We start from the raw sequence: 20,895 nt of genomic DNA on the forward strand, positions 1-20,895 counted from the left end.
TTTGCAGTTGTTTCGCAGTGCTTGCTATGTTTTGGTGGAAGAGGATGGTGCGAATAACAGGCGGGCTCCTACAAAATATTGACATTTTAAGACAGTTTAGTGGGAATATAGCGAATGAAAGAATGTCTCTTGAACATTTGGCACTGATTACTGTTGATTCAGCCATTTATTTCTCAATAATAAACCTCCCATATAAATGTCATTGTGATGACTTCATTATCTTTGCAAGCTGTGTTGCAATATACCAGCAGCAAATTGTGTAACTGTGTAGGTGTGTTAAATCTGCCGCATATCCTGAAGTGTTGGTAAACAGTTGCTGGAGTTACATTTTCAGGTGCTCGCTATAGTTTCGCTTTGAGCGCGTGATAGTTTAACGTTGAATTTAAACAGCTGTCTTTTAGTTGGCGCGCGGGGGTCGAGTCAGATTTGAGGCGTGACTGCAACTTTCTGTGTGTTTTTTCTTCATCTTTGCCGCCCCGATGGGACTGATGTGAGCTGGCAGCTTTGTTAAATTGAAAGTGTTCGAAGAAAAGGTTTTTGCACTGCTGGTGGGCGTATGCTGCATGTCTTCAACAGCCACAGTGACAGACAGACCACCGGCAGAGCTGTCAGAAGATCAAACAGGACGCTGCTCTCTGCTTTAAAACACAGAAAAACTACATGAAATCCTATTTGTACATATTATGATCCTATGATCTTTATCTCTATGTCACAAACATGACTCCTATATTTACTTGAGGAATGACTTTGCACATCTTGCTCTCCAAGTCAAGCTGACTTTTTGGCAAGTGTGTGTTTCAAAAGCTCCACCCGTTCTGCCTCCACAATGCTGGAACTAAAACACTGTTGCACAATGTTGCTTTTATTGCACATCTGCAGGCCCTGCTGTCCCACCTTATGTGCTGATGTTGTGTTTACTTGTCTTGTAAAATGGTGGGGTGGCAAGGCACAGGGGAACAGTAAATATCACATAGGGATGCTCGCCAGCATCTGTGGGCAAGGCTACTGTGGCTCAGTGCTTCACGTATCTGACTCAGTTGTGCTCAGTGTAAAATACAGCATAGAGGTTGCCATTTTGTATTTAATGGTAATTATCTTGACTAATGTTTCCAAATGAAGGTGATTTAATGACTGTGTAGAGCTGTGGAAAGCTGTTGTACATCTGTTTCTGTCTGTGTCTGACTGTCAGCTGACTGGCTTGCGCCATATAACGGGTCAGATGATGTGAACAACTAACTGTTGTGGTGTGTGATGCACTGATATGGATTTTCAAGCAGATATCAATGTCCAAAAATATATGATATTATGCAGTTTTGTAAGAGTCTCTGTGCAGTTGGAGGAGCAAAAGGTCAGGCTTGTAAAATATGCCTGTTTTTAATGAAATGAACAAAATCATTCAGGGTGTGTGATGCAGCCGATATCACTATAACAATAGTTTTAAAAAAATGTATGAATAATATCACAAATGTCTGCAAAATGACCAATTGATTTGGTATCATTGGGAATTATTCATTTGGACGACAGAATGTAGCAAAACAATAACAAATAATCACATACCTTGACTGAAAGTTGATATATGATAACTTGAACAGTTGTATTAAGTGATATATTTGCACAAAATTCTAAAAAACATCAGCTATTAAAATAGTTTTTGATGTATGTGTTGTAGATATACTGTACACTCATACAAACACTGCCCATATATAGTATATTCAAATGAATTTACAATGTAAATTTCATCAACCAGCTATGTGCGACGACAGCATCACGTCTGAGAAACAACAACAGGAACAGAAATAACAAGTGACGTGGAAGGAAAAGTTCATACAAATGAACTGTGAACTGGAACAGGTGGAAAATCACATGATGATGTCTGCCGTGCATTGAGCATTTCTGTTCTTTTAGTTAACTGCCTCGTCTGCTGTAATTATTACAAACAGGAAACTGTAGTGCATCACCTCCTGAGAGCCACACACATCTTTCCCTGTACCAGACACTGTGGCTGTGTCCCAGTTGCATACTAACATTCATGCATACGCTGATTCTGTGTATTGCGTTTACACTCCGATCAAAAGACAGACTAAAAGGCATGCGCACTAAAATGTCTTGGTTCATAAATGTGGTGATGGACACATGGATATGAAGTAGCTGCTTACAGCTGATTACAATTATAGACAGCGGTGGATGGATCCCGACAGAGCTTACAAAAGAAAAAAAAAAGAATGGAATCTTTGCCAAACACTGTTTCACTCAACATCTGAAAATTTCAACATCAAAATACCAAAATATGTGTTGACTCACGGTTAATTAATTCCCTGTATACAAACTACCAAAATAGTGTGTTTGTTTATGGTTTATTTTTATGGCACACTCTATATACTAACTGTCAAAGTAGCACAAAAGAAAGCAATATACTTTATGGTTTTCTGCTAAAATGAAATGATGCAATACGTGTGCCAAACGTCAATCAAAACTGCAGCTTTGGGATGCCACTGCCAGTTTCACTTCAGTAAGAGAAACCAAAATGCTTTTCTAAAGGATTTCAGACTTCTTTTCTGAAATGCTCTTGGAGTTGTTTCATCACCATCTGCAAATCATCAGAATTGTTTGCAGCTGTGAGTATTAGTTTCTCAATTTCCTTAGTGCATTACATTGTGGGACAATAGTGTCCTTCAGCAGCACACTCAAAAGTCAAGAGGATTTAGTACACATGCTGAGTTTTTTGTTCTACTTAAAAGGATAATTCCAGTGTATTACAACTGTCTGATCGTCTGTGGCTGTGTCGGAGCTGGACCGTTCCCAAATCTCAGCTGTTAACCTGATGTTTACAGTTCTCATAACTGATAGAAATGATGGACAAAACTATGAAAATAAGATCCAAGCTGTAATCAACATTTTAAAGTTGTCTCTTTTCAGTGTAAAAAAAAAAAAAAAAACAACAAGTGTGCCATTTTGAATGAATATACAGTGTGGATTTGGGACGCAGTGCATGTTGTGCAGGAAGATCAGCAGGAAGTTGCATCAGCAGATGGCAGCGATTTCAGTGTTTTTTCCCAGAATGTTGTAAGACGGCTTCTTTTCAGAAGAGCAGGCCCTGCTGTTGAGCAGGAGTCTGGAGGTAGTGGTTGCTTTCTTTCTGTTTCTCAGGGCTGGAACGGCAGCGCTTTTGTGGTATACTGACCGAAATGTATCCGTGTCACCGGGTATCAAAACCATTTTAGTTGTGCAAAGCTTATATTTGAGAATTTAAAGTTCATATTCCTCAAAGTAAGGTATCAACAAATGTGTTGTTGGCATCAGTAATGATACCCGTAAAGTTCCATTTGAACTTCTCAGCTGCCACCAGACGTATAAATCACAAGGAAGAAAAACAACTCATTGTGGACTCCAGCTTAGTTGCACAAGATGAATGCTCTCTGGCTGTTAAATCAGTAAGCGTAAACCTCATCGCTCCTCACGTTCACTCAGCATGCTACAGATTTATGTTCCATCAGCAGTCAACACAGCAGCTCCCTGTTTTTCTTTTTTATCTCTACGCAGAGCAAGCATGATCTTGCATAACGTTTGTGTCTGCTTCAGCCAGATATGACAGTCAAATCTGCCACAGTGTTGACCTGCTGCCAACACTGAGCGCGCACATGTACCATCTCTGGCTTTTTGACAGTTATTTTTAGATGCTTTTATCCCCGAAGACAGTCATGCATTTAGCAAGCGTACCGTATAGGCTGGCTTTGAATCGGTCTGCTGAAGAATCTAAATTAAGAAGCTGTCACTAACGAATATGTTTTAAGCGTCTAAAAGAAGGCAAGAAATGAGAATTGATTGAAAAGGCTTTGCATATTATGGCGGTTAAACTCTTACTTAAAGGAACAGTCCCCATACAGCATGGCTGGGTTAACCTGTTTTGGCAAAACCTTTTTGCTGGGCCCCTCTGAGGGATATAACAACTTTATTTTTGAAAACGCACAGTGAGCACAGTATAAACTAAAATAAACCTTTATACCTACCGTATATTTTGAGACAGTTATCACTGTGGTGGGAAGCTTGAACATAAGACTTCTGAAGGATAAAAATATAAAATATAAAATTTAAAGGGCTACTGCAGCGGTTTAGCTTTGCAAGAAAGTCTCCGAGGCCCAGGCCCAGCTACCCTTGATGACATCACAATGACATCATCAGGGTTATTATCTAAGACATGACAATAGCTCCTCAGGAGCTACAGAGGACATCATACACTTGTTTTCACAGTAAATGGACTTTTATGTGTAAAGCTGGTGGAGGGCCCCTTTCAAGGATGGGTAGATCAGATGGGAAAACACAACACCAGACATTTATAAAGCTTAGAAAGCGGAATGGATATTTTTACTTTTTTTAAAGAGGACAGAATATGCTAATGGATGATGGTCTAATACATTAAAAATACACCAATGTGTATTGGCACATGTGCCTTGTTGTCCTGTCAAGACACCCTGAATTTGGTGATTTGAGTAACGCTGTATAGACTCATGTAAATAAGCGGAGAGGAACTAGGGGTTAGTTGGAAGTAGTATTAGCTGCTAAAGCTAGCCTTGTGGTGAAGCTCCTTTCGGTAACTTTTCTGTCAGCACACACATCATATCATCTTCATAAATTAGTAGCAAGATGTGAGATACCGCCGCATATTTTATTATACCACTGCACATTCTGAAGACATAAATGTCAGTCAGTGGCGAATACAGTGGTGCTGAGATTTCTCTCAGGGTGGGAATGTGGTGGATGGTTTCAAGAAGGTATGTGATTGAGAAACATGGAGATCCATGTAAAAAAGAGACTTAAGCTCTACTATTGAACTGTGTACTGTGAACGAAACTTGGCCTGTACGTTCAAGACTTACTGCAGGATGTCTCAGACATCTTTTGAAGGGGCGCTGCAGTACATCTAACTAAAAAGCAAGGAATCAGTCTGTCTGTCTGTCTGTATGTTTGTGTGTCCTTCGCATATCTGGAGAATTGTTCTTCCGATCGACTTCACACTCGACAGATGTATTGCTGGGGACCCAAGGACGTGCAGTGTCGAATTTGGTGTAATTTGGACATTAATATTAATAAACTTTGAATGAACTGCACTAGTGTTTCAAAATAAAGGATGAAGATGTTATTTTCTACCTTTCTTTTTTTTCCTGCCGTACCAAAAACATACCGAACTGTGACCCCAAAACCAAGGTACATACGAAACCGTGTGTACTGTTACCCCTCTAGTATCGGTTAATCTTTACACCCCTAGAAAGAAGGTTGAGAGAGTTTGTGGGCTGGAAAACCAAAACAATGAGCTAAAAAAAGTTCAATAGAGCTTAGGGGAACAGCAGTTTGAGATAATTCTCTGTCTCTCATCCAATGTTAGTATAAGATTATTGATTGCTGCAGCTTTAAAGTTAAGAGTATATATTGGAAGTTCATTTGTGTCCTACAGCCATCTCCTCTGAACGTTGAGGGTTCACACGGTGAATGAAATGATAGCTATGCTGTAGAACAAGTCAGCCATGTAGGTAGTGCAGTCACACTCTCGTGCTGCGAAGGAAGAGAAAGTGTTTCTCAGAGATGATGCTGCTCTCTGTTTCACTTCTCAGATGGGACATCAGACCGTAGTGCAGGGGCGTACAGGATGTTGAGCAGTGGCAAGGTTTCAAAATCAAAGTGGAGAACAAAAAGCATTGAGCGGTGTCTGTAGGTGGTTGAGGTCATTATGCAGCACCCTTTGGCGAGAGGTAGAGAGAATGAGTGGGTGGCCTCTGTGAGAATATGTTGCATGATTGTCAACTAACTGCTATAGGTGACACAATTTTATTGACAGCTTTTTGAAGCCTGACACCGATATTTACAAATAGATGTGTACATTTGAAAGATTTTTTCATAGATTTGAAATAAATAGGGACAGCCAAAAAAGAGGGAGTAGCCAGATTACAAACAGATTCATACAAAGCAAAACAGGAACTCATGCTGTGCTTATTATACCGCTGCTTTCAGTCTACTTGTGGCTCTAATCAGGCTTGATGAAAGGGGAAGTTTTTATAAACTCGTACATCAACCAGTTGGACAAGAAAGACTGTGTAACTGTGCACAGAGACTCAACAAAAGATTCCAACCAGTCCCGGAGTGTGTGGCTGTGCAGCTGTCAGGCAGCCAACCTCCCACAAGACCTGGAATGACCCTGAGCGTCTGAGCAAAGAGAAAATCAATTAGAGGAATTGTATTCCCAGCTTTGGAATTCAATTCTCCTGCTTTTGTCTTTTAGGATCATTGGATACCGTCATCTGAATACCACTAAACCCTCTCGGGCCTCACACTAACTAACATGAGGTGTGATTCACCAGCAAAATATGTCTTTTTGGTGATTTGATCACATTCATTTCACTACGTAATCTGAACCATAAATTAATAATCTGTCACAAAACCATTGGAGTTCAATGTGTCCCATTAAAACCTGTAAGCTAACGTGGTTTAGTTGACTGCTGTCACGGCCGGTTCAACCCACCCGGGGTCTGTGGGGCAAAAATGACCTCAAGGTCCCTATTTTTATTACATGTACACATGAATAGTTAGTATAATATTAACTTGATATGAGAAATGATATAAGACACTATTTTAGACATCAGTGCGGCGGTGGCGGCGGCCTGCAGGAGAGGGGTTGGGGGGTGGGAGGATACGCTGATCAAAACTTGGGAGAAATTCAGCAGCCACACGTTTCTCCGTTCTCTGTTTCTCTGTTTAGTGTTGTCAGGTTAAGCTAACCCATTTTTGTTAACTTTGGAGCTAACCCCCTTCACTTTTCCAGTAGTTGGGGAAACAACAGACCATCAGCATCTATCAACTTACACACTGTAGTCTATACTGTACATTTATTACCAGATTAACAACTTATTGCTAACATTTTCCTCTGCTCCGCTCACATTCACCGTCACTTTTCTGCCGCTCGCACTTGCTCAACCACTCACTTGCTACGCACACATTACGTAACGACACAGAGGTTGACTCACGTTTCGAAACAGCGCTGCACAGAGAGGCCCCCACACCCCAAACGCTATTGATTTCCAAATGAATGGATATTTGGCGTTATTTTTGGAATTAAAAGAATATATTTTTGGCATAGTATTATTATTTTTATTACATGAAACAAATTAGACTTTTTAGGTAATTATTAAATGACATGGATGACAGTGTGATTAAGAAAGTACACCCCATTGTTTCCCCAACTGTGCTACTGACTAATATATCAGTATTTTACTTGAAAATCAATTTTAAGGAATGTAAATGTTCACGTGTAGCTAGAAAACCAGACCAATTTACCATAGCTCACATTTAGCAAGATAATAACTACAGTTGTAAGATACTTCACTTGATAATTATTCTCAAAAATGATCATTACATTCAAGAAGGGGAATTATATTGCTGCTGTGTACTTTCCCCCTCCGGGTCATAATGACAGACTGCTGGTGGTAATTGACAATAAAAGCTGAAGATATCAGTCTTTATCAGCTCTCAGTCTCCACTGAGCTAACGTTAGTAGTCACGTTAGCTAACTTTAGCTAATATTACTGACAGGACAAGCTACTGCCTGCTTCTGAAGAATCAGGAGGTCCTGATTGAAATGTTGATCTTAAAATATTTATGTGATATGCTTAAAGATATAGCCAAGGGAGAAAGGTTAGAAAGTAGGGGGCTATGTACAGATAGGCTCACCAGTCTGTGGGTTTTTTTGAATCTAGATAAGACCCTTGTTGTCTTTTTAAATATTAAAACCATTAGTGTTGTTTCTTTACCCATCAGTCCATCTTTGGTTGAGCGTAAAGACACTAGCTTGTCTACAACATTCTTTGTTTGAAGGGGGTGATTGTCACAATGATTCACCCTTGATCAAAACCTACATTATGTATGTATTAGTTAGTAATTAATTTGTGGTGATTTGATCGAACACAAATTAATTTAGAAATATGCCCCATGTAAGCACAATATACACTAAAACATGAACTAGATTTGAACTCCGGGCCCTCACAAGAAGTGACCTCAAGATTATGACTAATCAGATAATAAATACTATTGGGACCAACACTAGAAGCATTTAACATAAAACATTTGAGGTTTGAAGGTGATGATGAAAAAAAGAAAAAAAGAGCTCTAGTTTTCACAATTTAAAAGGCCAAAATATTCCACATGTTAAATTTTTATAAGAGCCAAGCAGATCAAATAATAGTCTCTTGTGTGTACTGTGTTTGATATTCATGCACGCATCATTTCCTGTCACTTCTTCTGCAGGAAGGAGTACTTTCTGGGCAGGAATGAATCAGAATTTCAGTGAAGTTGCTGTAAATCTAATGTGGATGAAATTCCAGCTTTTGCTACACTGTTGCCAAACAGCTATGAGTCACTTATAGCTTTGGCTTGTAACTGAAATAATGAAAACACGAAAACCAGATGCTCAAAGTAGAGCAGGAAAGCATTCATGCGTACAGATGTGTGTGTGTGTGTAGATGCTGGTATGCCATGCCGTATGACATGGGAAGTGCCATGGTTTCTGTTAATGTGTGTTTGTGTTGCGGTTAGACCAGACAGTTTGCAAACATACTTTATTAGACTACTGGTGTCTTCTCGATCTGATATCAGTCAGTCACTGATTCATTTGACATTTGCTCTAATGTTCATCTACATGCATGCATGGATGAGTATTTTGTCTCACTGGTGGCACGTCTACCCATCCAAGATTGCAAAGAAAACTGCTGTGAATATGCAGCGTCCATCCAAATGTTCTGTGACATCTACCCACTCTGGCACCACTGTCAGGCCAAAGTTTCCATGAAAAAGCACTTCTGTAATTGTTGCCGATAATTATTGTGTCTGCACAATAATTTAGCCCTTTCCACAATCTTTAATAGTTATAAAAAATAGTTTTTTTGTGTAATTGTGTAATGGTACGGAGCTGATTTGGAACCAGTGTGATTATTCATTATGTTATGTTAAATTTGACAATAATGTATTACGGAAAACTGACTCTGGGTCTGCCATTAATGATCCAATCATATCTCTGCTAAGATCTTGAGAGACAGCTGTCCACTCATAACTCTTATAGGCTGTTTGTGACTGTATTTTACTGCTAACATTTGGCGCCTCAAGCTTTGTTTTGTATGGTTTGTTGTAATAAATGAACATAATAAATGCTGGCCTGTAGTTGCATCACATTGCAGTTAACTAGGTGAACACATGGTTTTAGGTGTGATGCAGTCTGGATTTGAATGTTGCACTTGCAGTGCAGTAGTTTTAACCACTACCTCCAGTATTCGGATTAAGTAGCTTGTGTAAAATAAGGCGTAAATTTAGTCTATTTCAGTGTGTCAAATACTTGTTTAATCAACATATAAGTATAAGTATTAGATTGGATTCCGTTTATGCAGATATCCGTAAAAAGGACTCTGATTGGGTCATCTGTAATTAGTTTGAGATCGGTGTATTTTTGGTTTATTCATTAATATTCATTTTTATGACTTTGAATCATTTTTGGACATTTTCTAGTTCAACAAAGGACTGTACTGGTTCATCATGAATATTTTTAAGCCAGTGGGTCACTCAGATTAACTGATGGTCTATTGTGTTATAGGTCTGATGGCTGACCTTATGAAAAATGTTTTTAATCAGCTGTAATGACAAATGGCTTGCTACTATACATACACACAATGTGTTCTTAAAGTCAGTCTTATAGGAGGATAGTAAGCAGACAGGGAGTTATATTTATAGCTCACTATTATTATATAGTGAGCTATTATAAATAGACTATCACTGTCCTAAAATGCACTTTGAAAGAAAAAACACACTACAAAACAATGAGACATTCTAGATAGTGAAGAGACACTTGTAATTTCTATTTTAATGTGGACATTGAAGTATCAGACATTCAAAAATCCATATTTAACCCTCACATTAACATTGCCATTACCAGTAAAGCCAGACAATAAAACACTACATTCATCTATAAAAGCAGCCTACTAAGTACAGGGATCCCACTGCCAAAAACAGATCCTGTGAAGAAGTTCTTTTACAGCAGGAGTGGGTGTGGTGACCCCAAACTGCCTGTCATGGCCTTACCATAAGTACAACATGAACTCTGTGAAAAGACCAAGATAGACTGGGCAAGGCAGAACTATGATACAGTGTCGAATTTGGTGTAACTAAGATACAGTATGTGTTGACCATATCATCAAAATGCTTTGGACCTCACTAGCTTTCTTAAAGGTACACTTTTACTGGCTGTGTGGTCTTTATATATGTGAGCAGAAGTTGCAGATAGAACCAGGCTGGTTGGGGACAGTTAATAGGTTTTCTCCCTGAGGACAAATTCAGCAATAAACAGTGCTTTTGCAGGAAAACTCCAACTTCCTGTTCAGTGTACCTTCCTGTAGAGAACTGACCAGATGTAGACAGTGTGTTGTTGTGTCCAGATATTTCCAGCTGCTGTGATGCAGCCTGATGGAAACAATGTTCCAGTGATGTAACATAGTTTCAGGTGTTTTTTTAACTGACATAGGGGGGGGGGATGACATCACATCATTGTCAGAGATACCATTTTCTCCACCGACCAACCTGCAATGTACCTCATTACAGAGCTTTATGTGCATATATCTTATCTTTTTATTTAGAATTAACTGAATTTGTAGCATTTTCTCTGAGATGTTTAAAATTGAGGGGAGAGGGACAGTATTAGTTGTTACATGTGGGATAATACCTGACCATCTGTAAGCCCTCTAATGGGCTTTGCTATTGGTTTACCCCTCGAGGCTCTGCCTGAGAAAGAGCTTTGCACTCACTGCCAATCAAGAGGTAGCAACCGCGCAGCACCCTCCCACTTTAAGACCGCAGCGTCCAGCTGCTTGTCTCCCTTTTTTCACTCAGCCGCCTCGAGAAATGGATCGCCTGTGAGTAGACGTCCACCCTCTGGTGTTGCAGTATGAAGATATGGATACTAGCAAGTACTGCACCTCTTGTGCTTCGCCGATGTTGCAATATGGTCTTCCTGGCCATGGTGCAGACGAGAGCGGCCGCCCTCCTCCGCATATCACAGGCATTTGCCATCGATGGTGGCTGTGCCATGTGTGCCACTCAGGTGGGACACAAGTACCTTTGACTGAGTCTGTCCACCTTGAAGGATCATGAGTGGCGCCTACTCATGAAAGCGTTTTGCTCTTCACCAAATCCCTGTTTGGCCCAGACATCCAGGTCATGATCGACCTGTTGGAGACAGCCTGGAAGGTGTCTGAGCAGCTGGGCTCTCAGCGCTGCCAGCACCAGCCATCCCTGTCTCTGGCTGACAGGAACCTTTTTCTTACAATAAAGGGCATCGCACCACTCATTCCATCACCCTAACAGAGCAGATTCCTAGCACTACACACTCTGACACACAGATGTTTGTGCGGATAGCCATGAGAGACACCCCACTTGGTTTGGGGGGGATGTCACGTCAAGTCAGTTTTTATTTATATAGTGCTAAATAATAAAAGAAGTTATCTCAGGGCACTTTCCACATAGAGCAGGTCTAGACCGTACTCGTTAATTTAGAGACCCAACATTCCCCCATGAGCAAGCACTTGACGACAGTGGCAAAGAACCTTTACCTAACCCTTAAACAGGAAGAAACCTCAAGCAGAACCGGGCTCTAGGTGGGTGGCCATCTTGATGGGTTGGGTTAAAAGAGAAAGAAGGAGGGAGAGAGAGTCACAGAGGACCACAACAACAAAAATAATAATAATAATAATAACAATAATAATAATAGAAATGTGACTAATAATAATAGTAGCAGGCGTGGGCGTCCAGCAGGACCATGGCAGCATGGTGTCAGCAGCCACAGTCCATGAAAGCCCGCGATCCATAACCGAGCGGTCTGCGACCATGATCCATGGAAACCTGTGAGACGAGAAAGCACAAAAACTCCAGGGAAGAGGCCAAGTTAGTAACACGCATTAATGGTACATGAATGTGTACAGATGGAGAGGAGGAGAGAGGAGCTCAGTGCATCATGGGAAGTCCCCCGGCAGTCTAGCAGCATAACTAGGGACCGGTCCAAGGCAAGCCTGAGCCAGCCCTAACTATGAGCTTTATCAAAAAGGAAAGTTCTCTGGAAGGACTGGTCTTTGCCTCCCAGACTGAAACTGGAAGATAGTTCCACATGAGAGCAGCCTAATAGCCTGCCTCCCATTCTACTTTTAGAGACTCATTCTTGGAGCGCAGTGTTCTAGTTGGGTAATAGGATACTATGAGCTCTTTTAAGATATGATGGTGCCTGACTATTCAGGGCTTTGTAGGTGAGGAGAAGGATTTTAAATTCTATTCTAGATTTCATAGGGAGCCAGTGCAGGGAAACTAAAATGGGAGAAAGATGATCTCTTTTCTTAGTTTTAGTCAGTACACGTGCAGCTGCATTCTGGACCAGCTGGAGAGTCTTTAGAGACTTGTTAGGGCAGCCTGATAATAAGGAAGTACAATAATCCAGCCTAGAAATAACACACGTATGGACAAATTTTTCTGCATCTTTTTGAGACAGGATGTGCCTGAGTTTTGCAATGTTTTGTAGGTGATGTCTCCCTTTTCTCCCCAGGTGAGGCGAATAAGGGGAAGGCAGCACGTGACGCCTGCTCTTCCTCAGCCTCCACATAACAGGCAGATCTCCCACACTCTGCATTAGCAGATAATAAGCTATTTGCTGCCATTCCTTGTTGCATTTGACCTGAATGCACAAGTGAGAGGAGCTGCTCACATGACATTAAGTGTACTGTCCTGGCCCATGATTGTGGGTCAGCGTTTTTACGGAAGTGTAGCATCCACCCTCCCATCCCCAAGGTTGAGCAGCTACACCCACTCAAACCCACTGAAAGCCACCACCATTACTGTCCCACCGCTTCCATGTTTACCAGTGATGATGGAGGTGAGAGGATGGAGGTGCGGGCATTCCTGACTAACCATGCGGCTCAGGGGAAAGATGGCGACCAAAACATGGCGGTAGCAGAGCAGTTTTCCAGCCAAACTTACCTGCAGCCTGGTGAAGGGATGACTAAAATTTCAGTTTGACTTTAAGAACACCTCTGTCATAAGTGTGTGGTTGTACTCTCCAGTTATTAGAAAATAAAGAATATCTATAGTCAGTTTTCAGTTTGTAGAGGTATGACATCCCCATTTAAATTTACAACTAAAGCAGCTGTTATCCTGGAAGTCGATGTACTTGTGTGACTTTTTACCCTGAGTTGGCCTGTCAGGTACCAGCTGCCAACAAGCTGCATAAATCAAACGGTTCGTTTGAGCATCATAATGCACAAGACGGAGCCGTTCAGTGTCCTCTTGTAGTTCCTGCATTATTTTGTGTTATAGTGGATGTGTACACCCCAAGCAGATGTGATTTGTCTTCTTGGCCAGTCACCAGCGCACAGTTGTTTCCCAGGGTAGGAAATTAACTTTTTTTTTTCTTTTTTTTTTTTTTTTTTTTTACAAGGGCTTTTTGTGCCCTTATAAAATATGTTTCTTGGGGAAATTGGATCATTTCCAGGGCAATTTTTTCAAATGAAGGGAAATACCTTAGTTCTATGTTGTACGACAGACCAATATTCAAAGACTCTTACTTAAAAAAAGTGAAGGGAGCAGCCAAACTTCTAATGCAAGAACATTTAATGGGTAAAAATGCTGAGTTATAATCCCAATTACAGTTTATAGCCCTGTGAATATTTTTATTATTATTATTTAAGTATAACAATAAACACAACATTATGTAACAACCTCACAGTTCAACATTTCAACATTGTCCCTGTTGTTCAGTAGTATACTTAGACTAGCTACTAGCTACTAGCCACTTAGACTCAGTTGTTACATTTTGGGCTTAACAGTTCCCTATTAGCATAAAGAGTTCCATATGTCTGTACATATCAGCTGTGAATGAGAGGGGAGCGGGAGTTGACTGCTGGACATTGAAGACATTGTATTTATTTATGTTCTGCTCGTCCAATAGTTGTTTGATATACTGCTCTTACCGTCTTCCTTACTACCGGAGCGAGCAGTTGTAGTTAACTCTAGTAAAGTCAAACCTCCATCTGTTAGTCCATTTTAACCCTGTCCACTGTGGCCTCTCTGCCCTGCATGTGTGTGTGTGTGTATGTGTGGAGCTCAGCCCTGCCCTTGTACAAACAGGCACCAACCACAGACAGAGAGTCGAAACTCCCATTTACTCACCACTAGCTCCAGTCAGCTGCTCCAAGCAGAGAAAGTGTGTGTGGTTTTGACGTGAATATGTACAATGTGAAATTTAAGCGGCGTTGTTCATCATTTAGCAGCAGCACTGCGCTTTGCATTTGTATTAAGTCTTTGTTTAACTGTTTATTTTATGAGGGCGTTTAAAGGCCCCCGTCATCCCAATTTTACATTTTTTTAGGGGCCCCCGTTAAATTTCCAACCCCTGGTGTTTCCTACTTTTTTTATCAGGCTGAGTGAGAGTGGTAGATAGAAGGTATAAATGGTTTTCAGCATGATGTTGTGTTTATTGCAAAATTTCAACAGTCCATAACACTGGAAGCAGCTGATGAGAGTTAAGCCTCGGAGCTTGGTTCCTGTCCAGGCTACAGTAGTGATATGACATGCATGGGTGCATAATGGAGTTTCAGTTTAGGAGAACTTCCCAGCTGAGGAGAAGAGGGTTAGACACACGGGCGGAGCTAGAATCACAGCACAGAGAGGGTGGAGCATTCTCCAGGGACCCTTCATTTTAAAATTCTCAACTGTAAAAAAAAGCTGATCCATTTTATCCTATCCATAAACACAAATGATCACTCGTTGAGCCAAGCACGCGTACTGTATGACTAAGAAAACATACAGTGAAGCCACTTTGTCAGACATTTTATAGACAAAACGATTCATTAATAAAGAAAATAATCATTAGTTGCAGCCCCAGCTACATGCAACATTTGCAATTCTAGCATTTATTCTAGCAATATTGGTTTTTAATATATATATGAAGTGTTGGAGCCATACATAGTACTTTGAAAGTTCTGTTTTGGTAAAATAAATGATTAAATGAAAACAGCAGTGATTCTTCCTCTTGTATATTTGCAAATGTTATTTGTCAAGCGATGACTAAATAATAAAAACATCTTTAGCTACTTAAGAAGAGTTTAACACTGAAAAACCCAGCTAATCTATCACAAAAAAATACACCAGCTGTCATCTGATTACTAGGTTTGCTAAATCCTGAGCCTCGTCCACTTAAAAACCAGTGAGAGGAGCACAGGGGGAAAACCGAAAAGAAATCTCTTAAGTGAAATAACCATAATTGTTCCAACTCAGAAAAATGTGCATTCATGAAGGGCTCCATTACTCATAGTAAGACAGGTGAATAAAAAAATATGTGTGCACTGTCCAGCTGTGTTATTCTGGTACTGTGTCAGATTGGACTTGATAACAGCAAATATCCAATATTAAAGGACTCACATCTCTACCGGGGCCAAAAAAACGTCCATACAGAAATGTAAAACAGCAAAAACAACACGCAGGCCGATATTCAAAAAACACTGAAAGGCTGCAACCTCACCGGAGCCAAACACAAAGTGAGAACATAGTTCCCAGAGGAAGATTGCTGACAATAAAGCTGTAACAGTAACATGTTCATCCATCACTGTGAGTGTTTGAGTTGAAAGGGATTGATCTGGTTTCAGAGGGGAAACTTGTTTATTTGCTAATGATGGCGGGGTCTTTGATGGTGCTCGCTGACTGATGAAGGCTGTTTCTTTTCCCTCACAAGAAGAAGGCAGGAGGCCCGGAGTGGGAATGAGCTTTTAGCATGTGTTTCTGCTTGTCTCAGCCTTTTCTGTCCACGTGTCAGCTACGGCCTCACAAAAAGGAGGACTGGAATGTTTTAATTGTTTATCATCAGGTTGTGTTTAGTGAGGAGGGGTTTAGGATGCTATTAAAGCTCCAGCCACTTTCTGTTAAAAGTCCTGCACAGGCAGGAAGGTCCAGTATTTAGAGCTGAAATCCTGAATCAAGTGTGTTTTTGTCTTCTCCATAATCCTATCTAATTTATGTTAAAGACAGACCTTTATTTCTAAAAGGGTCACTTCCAGCCTGTTCTAATTAGCTGTTTTTTCATTCAGTAGTAAATCAATGTAACTTAAATTCAGCATTTCCTGCACGTATGTTTCACATTAAAAGTCTTCAAGTGGCTCAAAGTGCATAATCCCTCCTTCTTTTGGTAGACTTTTAGTGTGAAATATCTGCAGGAAGTGTTGAGAGAGCAACAAAGGAGAAGTGATTGAAATTATTTAGTGAATGGCAACAGTGTTTGCATTACAGAGAGGAAGTGTAGGTGTATATGACATGCCTCTATTGTCATACTGTTGGAATTAAATCTGCACTAATGCAGATTTTATCATGTGAGGAATTTAGTTTTTTTTTAGCAATTGGCCTGTATTTATTTGTGCTCAGCTGTTACACAACCTCAGCTATTGTACTTGAGAATTTGAGAAATTTTTGAATTCTTCCTCTTGGGAACATGAATATCCAAAGTAACATTTATGGCAGTCTGGTCAGTAGTTTTGTGGAGATTCAGGCCTGTGAGCAAAATGTTGGCGTTTAACAGAAGGTCACTTAAGATTTGCTGTGTGTGTGTGTGTGTGTGTGTGTGTATGTGTATGTGGTCTCACTGGAAATTCCCAAAGAGTTGCTTGTGTTACTTCGTCAAACACTTTTTCCTGCATTGGCTGCTGGCCAGAGATTTCTACGCAGGCTTTTTCTCTGACAGAGCAAGGGGGAAGTGTAAACTTTCAGTAGGGAACTCTGTAGATACGTCATACAATGGAAGTTACAAAAGTAACTCGTAAGTATGGTTCTGTGAATTCCTGGATGACTGCCAGTGTCTCCTTGTGCTCCGCGCAGGTTGAGATTTTATGTAAACAAAGTCACGTGTGTGATGTGTAGGTTACCTGTATGTCCCAGCTATAAATATCACATAGTAGCCTACATTCGGCATCTCAGAATCTTCTCACCCCGAAAGGTTCCAAGTGACTGATGTGACTGACTGTCATCCAGGAATTCACAGAACAATAGTTACCTTTGTAATTTCCATTCTGTTTCATTCCTTCCTGACTGCCAGTGGCAGTAAACAAAGTGGATGACTCATACCAGTAGTGTCACGAGGAACAGTACCCACCTACTGGTCAGCTGTAGAAGCCAGTGGCAGAATAGCTGATGCCAGCATGGACCCAGAGCCAGCACTAAAGCGATAGAACCTTGAGAGTGTGCAAGGTGCTGTCCAGGACACCGTCGCACAGATCTTCACTAGTGACACCCCCCTCATTGGCACCCAGGATGTAGGGGGCAGGTTTACCTGCTACTTCATAAGCCTGTTTGATTGTCTGAACAATCCAGTGGGAGAGCCTTTGTTTAGACAGTGCATGTTTCTTGTTCTTTCCGCTGTTGCAGACAAACAGCTGCTCTGAGTGCCTAAAGCTCTGCGTTGCCTCAATGTACAGCCACAATGCCTGGACTAGACACAGCAAATTAGCCCTCTCCTCCAGCTGGGACCCAAACAGTGGGGGATGGTACACCTTCAGTTCTGTGGCCTGATTAATATGACTGGGGGATAAAACCTTTTGTAGGAAAGAGATATTTGGCCACAGAGTTACCCCAGAGCCGTCTGCATTCCATTGAAGGCATGTAGGACTGATAGAAAGTGCATGGAGTTCACTCACACGCTTGGCTGTTGTAACTGCCAAAAGAAAAGCAGTTGTCATTGTCATGTATTTCTCAAGGTCACCCCTGCCATAGGCTCAAAGGGTGACTTGCTCAAGGTCTGCAGGACCAGTGTCAGGTCCCGTGCTGCAGCACAATTCACCCTGGGGGGGGGGGGGGGGGGGGGCACAGTCTGCTGGCCCCACGCAGAAACTGTGCCACCCAGTAATACGCAACAAATGGCCTGCCATCAAGGTGATCATGGTTGAAAGATATAGCTGCCATGTACACCTTCAAGGCTGAGGCAGCCCGGCCAGCATCAAAAAGATACTGCAAGTACTGCAGTATATCCTGTAAAGGGCAGGAGACTGGGTCTAACCCCCTGTCCTTGCACCATGAAGTAAACACAGCCTTTCCATACACTATTCTTGTGGAAGGAGCTATCACAAATTGAGGGCTCAAGGTCAGTCAAGAGTGACTGAAGACTGATAGGGATGCCAAACCTTCCCATCCTTCACAGTTTGAGGAGTGTGGAGAAACATGTACATGTAGATGGCCAGTTGGACCCTGTTGAGGAGGACCTTGTGATCCAGCAATCTCACCCTATGAAACATGAGCATTATCATGGAGATTGAAGGGAATGCATAAAGAAAACCTCTCAGGCAGGTTTTGGTGAGAACGTCTATCCCAAGTGGAGCACTGGTCTCCACCAAGGAGAACCACAGTGGACGATGAGTTGTGCACTCTGAGGCGAATAGATCTACATGGGCTTCACCGTACCGATCCCAAATCGTCTGCACTACCTAAGGGTGCAACCTCCATTCCCCCCATATTTTTACAGTCTATGGATGCAACAAGCTCTTCTCCCAATTTACAGACATGCCCAGTGCCTCAATATGAGCGAGTACCCTGGATGTTGTTTGTTCAGCCTTGCGGAATAAGGGGGTGCAAATAAGCCAGTTGTCAAGATAAGGGAGAATCTTTACTCCTGTTAGGTATAGTGATACTAAGGCCAACCTTATGAATCTTGTAAAAATGTGAAGAGCCAGGGACCGGCTGAATGAAAAGACAGCAAACTGGAAGGTCTGGCAAAAAGGAGAATTTTTTGTGTTCTTGGTGAATAGGAACATGAAAGTAGCTGTCTATGGAGGTGAACCACTCTCCTGAAGTGATGGTCTGAAGGACGGTGATTGTACGACACATCCAAAATGGGAGGACTTTTAGATGCATGTTCAACCTCCCTGGGCCAGTATTGGCCTGAGAGTATTGTCTTTCTTTGGTATTAGAAAATAGATTGAGTATAAACCATCACTCTGTGTGGGTGAACTACTGTGAATGCCTTTTTGTCCAAGAGTGTGGATGACCCCATGCCTCATAAGCCTGGCTTGACTACTTCCTGCGCTCCAATGCCCTTTCTGCCTCCAGCCCAAACACCTGGCCAGGCACAACGGGAAGCTTTCATAGTGTTTGTCTACAATCGTCAGACATAGGCACCTGTGCAAGCCACATCTAACGTTGTGTCACGACGAGGGTGGACGTCAAGTGGCCAAGTTCTCTGGACAGCAAACCCAAGGCCTGAAGTAAGACATTGTTTGTGTCGCCCAACTCTCCCCCTTCATGCTCTGCCTGTAACATTTGGGATTTGGCAAGGAGGAGCACAGAGAGGGAGGTTGTTTGATTTTCAATGTAACCTGAATTCTCAGAGTAATTTGGTTTCCTGTGTGAGTGTTAAAATACTGATTTGTTAGAAAAGATCAGGGCCCGCATGTGTCAAACTGCTAAAAGTGACATTTTGGACTTCAGTGAAAGTTCTTTACTTTTACTCCTACTCTCTAACTTAAGAATTAACAATATTTATTACATTTCTTACTACTTCAAAATGCTATAGAAGTCTCTGAAACTGGTGAAGAGCAGATCCAAGATGACTGCTGAACAGAAACGAGAGGTGGACACACACCTTCACACACACATGGAGTGGTCAAAATCAGAATTATCAACCAGGTTTTTTGCCAAGTAGGTTTGCACATACAAGGACTTTGCCTTGGTGTTGTGGTGCATAACAGCCAAGATCATACACAAAATTAAGTAATCCTAAACAATATGAGAAAGAAAGAAATTTACAATTAAAATGATGTCAAATATATTCTAAGTGAGATGAGCTGCTACAGGTTTAAATTTTACGAATTAAATAAAATATACAAAATATTGATGACTGCCTTAATGGAAGACTAATACTTGCTAATTTGGCTTGAATTTCAGACATTTGGGGTCATTGTCTGCCCATCTTTTGCACAGATTACATTAATAAATTACTCTTGTTGGCTTTTTACACGCATACTCATAAATTAGGTAGATAACAATCATTTGTCATGTGTTATCTTTGACATTCTGGGAACTATTACACATCTCTAACTGCCATGGATGAGGCAAGTTGAGGCAAAGTGAAAATAATTTGGAAAGTCATGTACATGTTGTCAAAAACATCTCACAAAATGAGAGTTGTATGTACTGTATTGTTGTACCGATTGGATGCCTGCCAAGTCCAGACCGGGTTTTGTCGTAGCTGCTTGGGGAAGGGCTCAAGGAAGTTGTTTTGCGGCGATGAGTCATGTTTGGAGTATTAAGGAAGCACAGAGGTTTGAACTTGGATATTAGTGTACAGCACATGGGAAAGCAGCAGGAAAGTCAAGTCATCAGTCGTAATCGGAGAGAGTTAGTATCTCTTGATGAAAGGTCCTGTGGAATCTTTACCAGATGACAATGTAACTTTAGGATTTTGTGATATAGTGGTGTGTGTCATTTGCATAAAGCGTTTTAAGGGCCGAAACGAAATATATAAATACATAAATAATTGTATAATAAAATGCTTAAATAAAGGAATAAATAAATAATTATATAATTTAATGCTTAATTGTTACCATGAATAAATAGATAAATCACAAATTAATGAGACATTAAATGTATACATGTTAAATCTATTTGTGTATTTATTTATTCATTTATATATATATATGTGTGTGTGTGTGTGTGTGTATGTATATATTTTTTAATTCATTTGTATATTAATTTATCACTCATTTCTCCACATTTATTTATCTATTTATAATTTTATTTATTTATTTATTTATGTATACTCTCATTTATCCATAGTGTAACTCGCTGCAGTGAAATAAAT

At 40.9% G+C, this 20,895-nt stretch overlaps 1 protein-coding gene across 2 annotated transcripts in view; it reads left to right on the plus strand.

Moving 5' to 3' along the window:
• Positions 1 to 20,895, plus strand: part of eml3 (EMAP like 3) — a 55,310-nt gene that overhangs the window by 460 nt on the left and 33,955 nt on the right. The window lies entirely within an intron of this gene.

This window comes from Thunnus albacares, chromosome 22, assembly GCF_914725855.1.
Source record: "Thunnus albacares chromosome 22, fThuAlb1.1, whole genome shotgun sequence".
Taxonomy (NCBI): Eukaryota; Metazoa; Chordata; class Actinopteri; order Scombriformes; family Scombridae; genus Thunnus; species Thunnus albacares.